The sequence below is a fragment of the Crocuta crocuta genome, unplaced genomic scaffold, assembly GCF_008692635.1.
Source record: "Crocuta crocuta isolate KB4526 unplaced genomic scaffold, BGI_CrCroc_1.0 scaffold266, whole genome shotgun sequence".
NCBI lineage: Eukaryota > Metazoa > Chordata > Mammalia > Carnivora > Hyaenidae > Crocuta > Crocuta crocuta.
This window is the reverse complement of record NW_027531005.1, coordinates 4,605,109-4,617,656: the sequence shown is the minus strand read 5'-3', so window position 1 is coordinate 4,617,656 and position 12,548 is coordinate 4,605,109. Positions and strand designations below refer to the sequence as shown.

The 12,548-nt window shown below is 46.6% G+C and overlaps 1 long non-coding RNA gene and 1 other non-coding gene across 4 annotated transcripts in view; both read left to right on the top strand.

Annotated features, from left to right (window-relative positions):
* The first annotated feature begins 3,985 nt into the window (after positions 1 to 3,985).
* TRNAQ-UUG (transfer RNA glutamine (anticodon UUG)) lies at positions 3,986 to 4,070 on the top strand. The gene has a single exon. It is a non-coding gene; the product is annotated as a tRNA-Gln (tRNA).
* A 6,212-nt stretch (positions 4,071 to 10,282) lies between these two features.
* The window catches only part of LOC144237102 (uncharacterized), a 414,282-nt gene continuing 412,016 nt past the window's right edge, over positions 10,283 to 12,548 (top strand). For all 3 annotated transcript variants that reach the window (XR_013336756.1, XR_013336755.1, XR_013336754.1), the window contains exon 1: positions 10,283 to 10,506. This is a non-coding gene — a long non-coding RNA (uncharacterized LOC144237102). The remainder of the gene's footprint in view (positions 10,507 to 12,548) is intronic.

The following is a 12,548-nucleotide window of genomic DNA, read 5'->3' as shown; positions in this document are numbered from 1 at the left end:
GACTTTCAGTCCCTCCTCCCTTTATTCTATGGTACATCCTGATTGCAAAGCCTGCGAAAATAAGCCCTGGAATCATCGGGAGGGCGGAAGAAGAAACAGGAAGTGAAGTGTCTAAAGGTTTAGGACTCCTTTGTTGGGGGTGGTTAGTACATATTTGTAGTAGGTTGTAGACTTTGTAGACTTACAGTTAACTGGACAGCACAGCTTTTACTTAGTACTTCTGAAAATGAACCATCTGCCTTCTCACACCTGGGACCGGAGGGCCCCTGGAGAAAGCCTGGAGGCAGAGGGTATGAACTCAAGGTGAGCACCAGGAAAGCCAGGGCCCTGGGCCACCAGCAGCTTTGGGCCCCTAAATCAGCTCAGGTAACCAGGGATGGCCCTGCCCCCTCTGTTAACCAGTCTCTCTTCCTTCTACCCTTCCTTCTCTTTTGTTCTCGCTTTCCCTATGTGTACCTCTCTCTATCCCTGCTGGCAGCCCCTGCATCCCAGGAGAGGATGAGGGCATGAACAAGGCCCTCTCAACCACCATAGTGACCCCATCAATACTTTGTTTTTCTTTGTGATACTTATTACAACCTGAATTAATTGCCTATTTTGTGTTGCCTTCCCAACTTGAATGGAATGAGGGCAGAGACTAGTTTCTTCACCTAACTGCCCCAGCACTTAGTTCCTGGTATATCATAATTAATGGCCGAATGAACAAGGCCAAATATTTGGTCTCATGCCCCAGTCTACGGTGATTTAGTGCTGGGCTGTGCTCAGGTGCTGTGTTTGGAAGTTTCCTGGGAAATGGGGCACCTGGCTGGCTCAGTTTATAGAGCATGTGACTCTTGATCTGGGGGTTGTGAGTTTGAGCCCCATATTGGGTATAGAGACTACTTAAAAAAAAAAAGTTTCCTGGAACAGAGAGCTGGGANATCAGGCCTGCTGCTGTCAGTGCAGAGCCCACTTCAGATCCTCTGTCCCCCTCTCTCTGCCCCTACCCTGCTTGTGCTCTCTCTCAAAAGTAAGTAAATATTAAAAAAAATTAAACTACTTTTTTTTTTTTTTTAAACCCAGGGGAGTCACAGGAGGCAGGAGGAAGCTTTGGGTAGAGAGCCAGTGACAGCTCTAATTGTCTGCCTGCCTTTCTCAAAGGGGAGACCTGTAGACCCCTTGCTGTGCCCTTCGCACAAAAGTCCTGCTCTTCCAGTGCCCACACTCTTTCAGTCCAGAGAACTGAGGGTATTTTTTCTTAATGTTTGTTTGTTTGATTGATTGTTTATTTTGAGAGAGAGAGAGTGAACAGGGGAGGTGCAGGGAGAGGGAGAGAGAGAATGAATTGAGGCAGGCTCCGTGCTGCCAGCATAGAGCCCGACCTGGGGCTCGAACGCATGAACCCCAAGATCATGACCTGAATGGAAACCAAGAGTCAGATGCTCAACTAACTGAGCCATTCAGGTGGCTTTACTTTTTTCTAATGTTTACTTGTTTATTTTGAGAGCGAGAGAGCGAGCATGTGAGCAGGGGAGAGGCAGAGAGAGAAGGAGAGAACCCCAAGCAGGCTTTGTGCTGTTAGCCAAAAGCCTGACACAGGGCTTGAACCCATGAGCCATGAGNCACAGAGCCCGATGCGGGGCTCGAACCCACGAACCGCGAGATCATGACCTAAGCGAAAGTCGGATGCTTAACCGACTAAGCCACCCAGGCGCCCCTGAGGGTATTTTTTCTTAATGTTTGTTTGTTTGATTGTTTATTTTGAGAGAGAGAGAGTGAACAGGGGAGGTGCAGGGAGAGGGAGAGAGAGAATGAATTGAGGCAGGCTCCGTGCTGCCAGCATAGAGCCCGACCTGGGGCTCGAACGCATGAACCCCAAGATCATGACCTGAATGGAAACCAAGAGTCAGATGCTCAACTAACTGAGCCATTCAGGTGGCTTTACTTTTTTCTAATGTTTACTTGTTTATTTTGAGAGCGAGAGAGCGAGCATGTGAGCAGGGGAGAGGCAGAGAGAGAAGGAGAGAACCCCAAGCAGGCTTTGTGCTGTTAGCCAAAAGCCTGACACAGGGCTTGAACCCATGAGCCATGAGATCGTGACCTGAGCCAAGATCAAGAGTGCAACACTCACCCGACTGAGACCAAAAACGGTGGTTTTATTAAAGCATGGGAACAGGACCCTTGGGCAGAAAGAGCTGCCCCATGATTATGAGGAGTGACTCTTTATATACTTGGGAGTTGGGGGTGGTAAAGGCAAGGGAAATTTTCAGAAGGATTTTCATGTGCTAAAGGAGACTCACAGGATCCTGGAGGCCTAGCTGTTGTCAAGCTAAGGTTGTTTTTCCCTCTAGGAAAGCATTAAGACTGTAGGCCGTTCCTGGAGAAATGTTATACTCTGCCAGCCTCAAGTATTTGTCAATGGGCTGCATGTTATAAGGAAATTTAATCTCCTTTTTCCTTCTGCCTTTGTTTCCCACATCAACTACCGTTTGTTAATTTTTACAATTTGACAAATATTGTGCTAAGTACTTTATTTATACTATTTCATTTAATCCTTAGAGCAAATGTACAAAGTAAGTCCTCATCTTTCAGATTTTCATCCTCTCGGCTCATAAAACCCTGATTTCAAGCCCTGTGTTTATGACTAATGTGATACATCTCAGCTTCCTAAATACTTTAGACTTGACTGCTAGTCCAGGCCTAATCTCTGCCCTAATATTCTGCCTCTCAGACTTCCCCTTATCTCTGTGCTCTGTCTGAAGAGTGTCTGCTGTTTACAGGTCGAACTTTGTATCTTCACATAAAGTCTAATGTCAGTAGACAGGTAGTTAGTTGTTTTCTAGGGTCTAGGAAATACATTACAAAATTATAGAGGCGACAGAGAAGAAAGATGACCCTCAAGTTTTAGTGACACTAGAGCGTGAAGGTGTCACTAGGTTGCCACTAGGTTTGGCCACAGGAGTCCTGGCCAATGGGGTGTGGGCAGAAGTGATGTGTTTTCCAAGCTCCTTCCCCTTCAGACGTACATTTAAGATCACAGCCTCACAAATTAGAAGTAGCCCAGAAATGCCAAGTAGAAGCCCCTGACAGTTCTGGGCTGTGATTGGAAATTATGCTTTGGCATAGCCTGTTTATCTTGACAGGAAACTAGCAAAAAGAAAAAAAAGTGACTAACTTCAAAACCATACTAAACTTAAAAAAGTTGTTTAGGGGACACCTGGGTGGCTCAGTCCATTAAGCGTCCGATATCAGCTCAGGTCATGATCTCATGGGTCATGAGTTCAAGACGCAAGTCAGTCTCTTTGCTGACTTAAAAAAATAAAAAATTAAAAAACACTTCACCTCATTGCCTTGAGGTGGAGGATAGAGAGGGCTGTGAGTGAGAGGGCACAAAAGGGTTTCAGGTGGATCAGTAAAATGCTCTTTGTTAAGCCGGGTCACTCATGTGTGGGTATTCATGACGTTATTTTTAAAGAAATCGTATGTAATTACAATTTAAAAGCAGGATGGGGGGCACCTGGGTGGCTCAGTGGGCTAAGCATCCAGCTTCAGCTCACATCATTATCTCACAGTTTATGGGTTCGAGCCTCACATCAGGCTCTATGTGGACAGCTTGGAGCCTGGAGCCTGCTTCGGATTCTGTGTCTCCCTCTCTCTCTGCCCCTCCCCTGTTCATGCTTTGTGTCTCTGTCTCTCTCTCAAAAATAAATAAACATTAAAAATAAATTTAAAAAAAGCAGGATGGTACTTCAAATACTATCATTTGTGTCTTATGTCTCTGTCTCTCTCTCAAAAATAAATAAACATTAAAAATAAATTAAAAAAAAGCAGGATGGTATTTCAAATACTATCATTTGTGTCTTATGTCTCTGTCTCTCTAACTACCCATTGATCCCTCTTCTCATATATATATGGCCCAGAGGAAAGGTGAAGGAGGAATGTCCAAGGAAAGGGGTGGGTAAGCTAAAGAGAAGTGGAGCATTTATAAAGCTGGTGGCCATGGGGCGCCTGGTTGGCTCAGTTGGTTAAGCGTCTGACTTTGGCTCAGGTCATGATCTCACAGTTCGTGGGTTCGAGCCCCACATCAGGCTCTGTGCTGACAGCTAGCTCAGAGCCTGGAGCCTGTTTCAGATTCTGTATCTCCCTCTCTCTCTGACCCTCCCCTGTTCATGCTCTCTCTCTCTCTCTCAGAAATAAGTTTACAAAAAAAAAAAGCTGGTGGCCCTGCAGGTACGTGAGAAAGGAAAGAGCCATCAGCAGAAAGGCAAGGATTGGCTACAGAAGCAGTGATGACAGCCTGGACTATGACATTGGGGAGTTAATGGTAAGTCAGGGCCTCTGCAGGAAAATGGGGCCACGCACAAAGATTAGTGAAGAGAGTTGAATACATGACGATTTATAACAGGTGGGCAGGGTGAAGAGAAAGCAGCAAGAGATGGCCCACAGTACCCCGTGGACTAGCAAGAGCTGGGAGCCATCACCACTCCACGGCTCGAAGGGGAAAAGGGAGAGAACCTGGGGAGACAATGGTATGGAAGGGCTCTCTCACAGGAACGCAGGCAGCCCACAGTGACCTGAGGGAGAGCCTGAGGAAAAGTATCTTCCTAGTCTCCTTCTTCCCACCTTCCTATCTCTGGCTGGGGCTCCCCACTGGTGGCTTCTGCTCAGAAGCCAGAGGGAAAGTCCATTCTCACAGTCCCTGCATGTCAGCCTCCCAGGGCTCAGGGTGCAGAGTGACTCTGGAGGGGAAAATATTAGCCCCTCAGTGAAGAAGAGCATTTTGTAAAGAAGTTTCCAGAACGTCAAAATGTAGGGCGCCTGAGTGACCCAGCTGGCTGTGTCCCATTCTTGATTTCAGTTCAGATCATGATCTCATGGTTTGTAGGATCGAACCCTGAGCCATCAGGTTCTGTGCAGACAGCTCAGAGACTCTTGGGATTCTCTCTCCCACCTCCCATGCCCCTCCCCACCCTCAAAATAAATAAATAAACATTTAAAAAAATGTCAGAATGCTGTATCAGTCTGAGGACTTAGATCAATCAAGGCAGTAGCACCAAATGGTAGGAGTTACTGTATTCTTCCTCACTGGGCACTTGAGGGGGAAAAAAGGTCAGTTTCACTAAGAATGCATTTTTTTAAAAAATATTTTTTATTTATTTCTGAGAGAGAGAGAAACCGCATGAACAGGGGAGGGTCAGAGAGAGAGGGAGATACAGAATCTGAAGCAAGCTCTAGGCTCTGAGCTGTCAGCACAGAGCCCAAAGCGGGGCTCAAACCCACGAACTGTGAGATCATGACCTGAGGCGAAGTTGGACACTTAACCGACTGAGCCACTCAGGCGCCCCTAATTTTATGAAATCTTAACCATTTAAAAATGTTTATTTTTTGGGGTGCCTGGGTGGCTCAGTCGGTTAAGCGTCTGACTTCAGCTCAGGTCATGATCTCACAGTTTGTAGGTTCAAGCCCCATGTTGGACTCTGTGCTGGCTGCCAGCTCAGGGCCTGGAGCCTGTTTCAGATTCTGTATCTCCCTCTCTCTCTGACCCTCCCTGTTCATGCTGTCTCTCTCTCAGAAATAAATAAAACATTAAAAAAAATGTTTATTTTCATTTATTTTGAGAGAGAGAAAGAGAGAGTATGTGCAGGGGAGGGGCAGAGAGAGAGAGAGAGAGAGAATCCTAAGCAAGTTCTGCCCTGTTAGCCCAGAGCCCAATGTAGGGCTCTATCTTGAGCTGTGAGATCATGACCTGAGGTGAAACCAAGAGTCAGGTGCTTAACTGACTGAGCCACCCAGGTGCCCCACTTTACTTGTGATCTTTCTATTGTTCTGAGTGTTGATACAGAAAATGTGCATAAAGCACTTCTAGTGCCTATTGAAGTATGATGGTTGTTTTAAGGAAAAAACGTGTGATTTTTTTTTGCATTTGTCAACTGAACTGCTTTCTTCATAGAACACTTATTTTTTTTTTTACTTTAAAGAAAGACAAATTTTTTATTACACTTGGATATTTTGCAGTAATTTTTGAGAGTGATCAAAGTGAGACTGTCACTTCAATGAAAACAACTGAGAGTAATTGTTTGTTGTCAATTATAAAACTTCAGCTTTAAATCAGAAATTAGAATTTTGGAAACCTTGTATCCACCTCTGTGAGCTTGACAGCTACCTAATACTTAAAGACTTTTTTGATGGGATTGTTGAAATGGGCTCTCCCTCACTTGGAAGATTTTTATGATTTAATGAGCATATATATATTTAAAGTAGGCTACACATCCAATGTGAGGCTTGAACTCACGACCCTGAGATCAGGAGTTACATGTTCTATTCACTAAGCCAGCCAGATACTCCACCAACATATATTTTTAGAAGTTTATTTTTTTGAGAGAGAGAGAGAGTGCATGAGTGGCAGAGGGGCAGAGAGAGAGGGGGACAGAGGATGTGAAGCAGGCTCTGTGTTGACAGCAGAAAGCCCAATGTGGGGCTCAAACTCATAAACTGAGAGATCATGACCCGAGCTGAAGTCAGATGCTTAACTGACTGGGCCACCCAGGTGCCCCACCACCACCAGTATTTTTTAAATGATCAATACATGAAATCGCAAAATCATGGATACAAAGATCCATTCAAAATTCAAGAGAGACTAGTGTTATTTCATTGTAACAGAGTACAAAAGTTCAACAATAAGGTTTCAAATTCCACATTGCAAATTACCTTAAAGAAATGAGACCACTTGTTGAGTTTTGGTACCGTATCAAAGAAGAATATCCACAATAATCAGCAAAGACTATGAAAATACCCATTCTTAATGGCAAATCTGAGTGAGGCCAGCATTTCCTCACACTTCAGTCCAAACAACGTATCACAGTAGATCGAANATGAAAATACCCATTCTTAATGGCAAATCTGAGTGAGGCCAGCATTTCCTCACACTTCAGTCCATTATCTGCAGAAGCAGATAATGAGGATCCAGCTATTCCTTTATTCATCCAGACAAGAAAGAGATTTGCAGACATGTAAAGCAATGCCCCTCTGTTCACAAGTATATTTTTGTTTTTATAATTTTTTTTAATGCTTATTTTTGAGAGAGAGCACATGCATGTGTGCAGGCGTGAACAGGGAAAGGGCAAATAGAATGAGCGAGAGAGAATCCAAAGAGGACTCTGACAGCAGAGTGGCGATGCAGGGCTTGAACTCATGAACCCCAAGATCATGACCTGAGCTGAAGTTGGAAGCTTAACCAACGGAGCCAACTAGGTGTTGGTTTTTATAATTTTTAAAAATAAAAATGTTAATTTATGTTAACGTGGATAGGTTTAATTTTCATTTAAATGCATCTATACTTAATTTTTTGTTTTTATTTTTTTAAATGTTTTATTTATTTTTGAGAGAGCACAAGGCGGGGAGGGACAGAGAGAGGGGGACAGAGGGGGACAGAGAATCTGTACTGACAGCAGTGGGCCCAATGTGGGGCTTAAACTCATGAACTGTGAGATCACGGCCAGAGCAGAAGTCGAACACTCAACCGAATGAGTCACCTGATTGCTTGTTTTAATTTCTAATGTGGCCAATAGCAGTACACAGAATCCAGCTATTTAGTGACTTTAACATAAGACTCTGCACCCAATCGCAATGTGTGTGTTTTCCCCAACGGCCAGGCGATTCTCTGGTACCAGCTGGGTGTCCTACAATTCAACTCAATTCTGACACTGTCTGCCTGGAGATGGACATTGGATCCCACAGGTTAAAGGCTCAGCCTTACGTGACTGCCCTCACCTCCCTTCACCCCTTAGGATCCCAATCACGAGCCTAGGTTGTCACCTGTTCCAATCCCCCCCTTGGATTCAATTAATATGCTGGAGTGGCTCACAAAACTCAGAGAAACATTTTACTCTCTAGATTATTGGTTTATTATAAAAGGGTCTAACTCTGGCACAGTTAGATGGCAGACATGCATGGGGCTGTCTCATGGGGCACTGTCCTCAGGCTCCACCTGTTCAACAATGTGGAAGTCCTGTTTTATTTTTTGGTGGGGGGTGGCTTATAAAGGCTTCTTTACATAGGCATGCAAGTCATTGGCCGTTGGTAAGTGAATTCAGTATACAGCCCCTATCCCCTCTCTGGAGGTTAGAGGGGTGGGACTGAAAGTTCCAGCCCTCTAAACACAACCTCGGTTGTCCTGGCAACGAGTCCCCCATCCTAGCTTTCCCGAAGCCATTTCATTAACATAACAAAAGACACCTTTATAGCTCTCATCACTTAGGAAATTCCAAGGGTTTTAGGAGCTCTGTGGCAAGAATGGGAATGTAAACTAAATACATCTTATTAAAAGTCCCCATATCACCAATGGTATTTAAGAGTGTAAAGGAATCCTAAAACCAAAAAGTTTGAGAAGCAGTATAGGGAACACAATGCAGGTAGCTACTTGGATTGTTGGAATTGCAGAAAGGCCGGAGGTGGCTTCACTGGGAGCTGCTACTGCTCTTGAGACTGGGGGACAAAGGAGGGGGCGGGAGCACCATTGGCCTTGAGCAAGAGCTTCCTTTTGGGACTTGGCATTATAAAGGATGACCTAGTGGGAACCAGACTTGTGTGAGGGACTGCTTGATAGGAGTCGAAAATATGAAGGAGGTGAAGCCCCTGCTGCAAAATTGCACTCAGAGCAGAGAGAAGTGGGGACAAATGCCCAGGTTTCTTTCTCCTGTTCCCCAATTTCACTGGACAGCCCTGTCTGGAAGCTGGTTCTCAGCTGACTGTGGGGAACACAGCTTGCAGAAGTCCATCTTCCTGCAATTCAAGTAGAGGAGAGCAGAGATGTGAGAGCAACAGGCACATTCTTGGCCCAGAAAAGGAAGGAGAGAACCAGAATGTTGGCTGGAGGGGGCCACAGGAATGAGAAAGGCTGCTTTTTTTTTTCTTAAATTTTTAATGTTTATTTATCCTTGAGAGAGTGAGAGAGGCAGAGAATGAGCAGGGAAGGAGCAGAGCAAGAGAGGGACACAGAATCCGAAACAGGCTCCAGGCTCTAAGCTGTCAGCACAGAGCCCGACACGGGTCTCGAACCCACGAACCGTGAGATCATGACCTGAGCCGAAGTCGGACACTCAACAGACTGAGCCACCCAGGCGCCACGAAAGGCTGCTTTTAATGGGACGATCTCCTACTGGTGTGAAGGAGCAGGAAAGAGTAGAGTAAGGCAAACCTGGTCCAGGTGGGGATATGGGCAAAAGGGAGATATGGCCAACTCCAGGCAGACTGTTAGCCAATTTCCATAGGAAACGTGCTAACTGGGACCAACTCACTGGAACTGCAAATAAGGAATGTATTTAGAAACTGTTTGCATGCTGCTCTTAGAGTCTGCCTCTTTAGGAGACTGTTAGATACTGGGCATGGGGAGGGTAATGTCATCTAGTCCTAGGCTAATAATTTTCAAATGTCTTATATGCAGCCTAGATCCCTCTTATATCCAACAGCCTGCTAAAAATCTCCACCTGGATGATGAGGTGTCCTCCTGTGACCTGGGTAACTCTTAATCACGCTCAGGTCTCCCCTGAAATGTACTTCTCCCGAGAAGGCCACCCTGGCCCCTAAACCAGACTCTTATAGCACAGGCTTTCTTGTCATTAGCTGATTTGTTATACCTGGTCTGGATCACCTGGCGAAGAACCAAGCTGCACTCAGAGATCTTGGAAGGCAGGAAGTTTATTTCACATTGGCAGGCTCCTAAGAAATCACTCTCCAGAGGTCTGAGTCCAGAGCGTAAACAGAGGGAACGATTTATAGTCTATTACTTCCGCATCCCATATTAGTAGTAATTTGGTGCGCATGGCAAGCGGAATAGGAAGAACCTGGAAGCGAAGTCTTCAGTGGGGGACTGGAATTCCCCTATCAGTCCTGCGGGCCATCTTACAACAGATTCTTCTCTATCAGATTAACATCTGTCTCTTCCACGAATCTAAATGAAAAGGTACATTGAGGCACTCTCGAACTGCCAGAATTTGAGTATTTTCGGGAAACCTTGAGGCCAGTTCCTCAAGGGTTTGGGAGTGGGCTGTACTTACTGGCACGCAGTGCAAAGTCGGGCGGTAAGTTCATTGGCTTGAGGACCAGATTCTTGGCGGATGTTCATTGGTCAGGAGAGAAGTGTTGGGCTTGCACACTCAGGTGCAGGCGGGTACATCCTTCTAAGGGCGCATGCGTGAGATTCTCCATTTCCTATTCTCTGATTCCATTTTAGGCTGAAATCCTTTCACACTTCGGACCCAGAGGTTACCGCGTCTTTGTGGCCAGCTCCCAGCACAGTGCAGTGGTACCCGTCCCCCATCTGCGGTTTCCCTTTCCCACGTTTCTGCCACTTGTCGTCACCCGCGCACAGGTAGTAGAATATCGTCCTGACGAATCTGCCGAAGGTCAATGGTAGCCTCATCTACGCCACCATGTGACGTCATCACCTGACTTCCTCTCACGTTATCGCCTCACTTCCTCTCGTCCCGCCAGCACTTAATATTTTCTGTCATCACAGGAAGAGGAGGGGTGAGTAGAATACAATAAGATATTTTGAGAGATGACATCTACCTAATTTTTATTACAGTATATTGTGATGCATGTTCTCTGTATTATTACTGTTAATTTCTTACAGCACCTAATTCATAAGTTTCACTTTGTTATAGGTAGGTATGTACAGGAAAAACGGTAGTTTATATAGGGTTCTGTGTTACCCGCAGTTTTAGGTGTCCACTGGGGGTCTTGGAACATGTCCTCTGCGGATGGGGGGGCGCTGTTGCGTTGGTACAAGGTAGGTACTTAATGAATATTTGATGAGTGAATAAATGGCGGATTGTAAGGAGGTGTAGAATATGGGGAGGTTTATGTTAAGCAACGCCCCCTCGCTCCTGCCTTCAGAGTCTCAGGGAGCCAGAGGAGAGACCTGTGTTGGGAGACCTTTCTTCCCTAGTGTATGCAGCTCACAGAGCGGAGCCAGGAGCTTGTAGTTTAATTCTGGCTTTCACACGGTGGCTATGAAATCTTGGGCAAGCCGAATAAGTCTTCTCAGCCTCCATCTTCTGATGGTTAAAATCGAGGCGATAGTATCTGCCCTCCCCACCTCTAGAGAGACTGTTGTGAAGGTGAGAGGTAGTGTTACTGATTGAGTAGCACCAAGCACAAACCCGAATTCAGAGGAGCCCCTGAACAGTTCTTCTGCTTTAAGCTCTAGATGGCTACACTTATGTCAACAGCCCTGTTGTTTATCTCCTCCAGAGAGGAAATGTTAACTGGAAGCACTTCAAGGGACTGTGGAGTTGGACGTCTCCACAGGCTTCTGAAAGCAGTGGTGGAGGGAGTCTCCAGCAGGTGTGGGGTGTGCTGGCCAGCCAAGGGGCGCAGCCCATCTTCCTCCACCACCGCTACTGTGGGGTTCACACATGGGGCAGCTGATGCAGAGAGCAGAACAGGTTAGACCCAGGAGTTCTGATTCCCAGGTTAGCTCTGGTCTTGGGCAGGTTCTTGTGCCACCGAGGACAAATGAAAGAGATAGGTCATGGGGGCGCCTGGGTGGTTCAGTCGGTTAAGCATCCGACTTCAGCTCAGGATATGACCTCACAGTCTGGTGGTTTGAATCCTACATTCGGTGAGCTCAAGCCTCGCATTGGGTGAGCTCAAGCCCTACTCAGGCTCTGTCTCTGCCCCTTGCTCTCTCGTGCCTCCTCTCTCAATAAGAAAGAAAGAAAGGAAGGAAGGAAGGAAGAAAGGAAGAAAGAAAGAAAGAAAAGAAAAGAAAAAAGAGGTCACGAGCAGAAGAAAGCTCCTTGGAGATGCCCATGTCCTTTTTCTGCACAGGCCTAAGTCAAACCCTGGGATATAGGGACTAAGGGCACGTCTCTGCCCTCAAAGAGTTTATGGTTGAACAGGCAGTAGACGGATGCCCTTATCCAGGCCCAAGACCCTGCCTTGTTAGGGAGCAGTGAAGGCAGAGGCTTGTCAGGGGTAAAGCAGTGGGTGGGTGATCCCGTCCTGCTGCTGCTGGCTGCTTCTTTCTCAACTGGAGCTGCGGAGGCAGGTCTGCCAGGCACTGAGGAGGGTGCTTCCTGGCTCCAGGCACTGGGGGTTGACTCACACGGATGCCATTGGAAAGAGTCTGTCTCAGAGGAAGGCCCGAGGTTCCTGAGGAGAAACAATCTCACTTCCTCATTTCTCCAGTTGCAGTGCTGTTAGAACCTCTGGGCCCGGCCCACAGGGGGCCTGAGAGGCCCGAACGAACGCAGGGGATTGGAGGTTAGGTGGTCTGCAGGAATGCAGTTGCCCCCCCACCGTGCCCTAATCCCTAGGACCTGGGGGAGAGCGTGGCTGGTACCAGCCGGGGCTGCATTTCACCACAGCCCCTCTGAAGCCAGGCCAGAGTGTATGAGTTATAGGCCAGGCCCAGCCCGGTGAGGGGGTTGAGCTGGGGAGTTCTGGGCCTCACACCGACTGCCCTAGGGTAGATAAGGATGGATCAAAGGGGCCTGTGCCTCCTGCACCATTATGTCAGGGTCCACCACCCGGTGGATGGAGTGACAAGACAAATAGTATATATA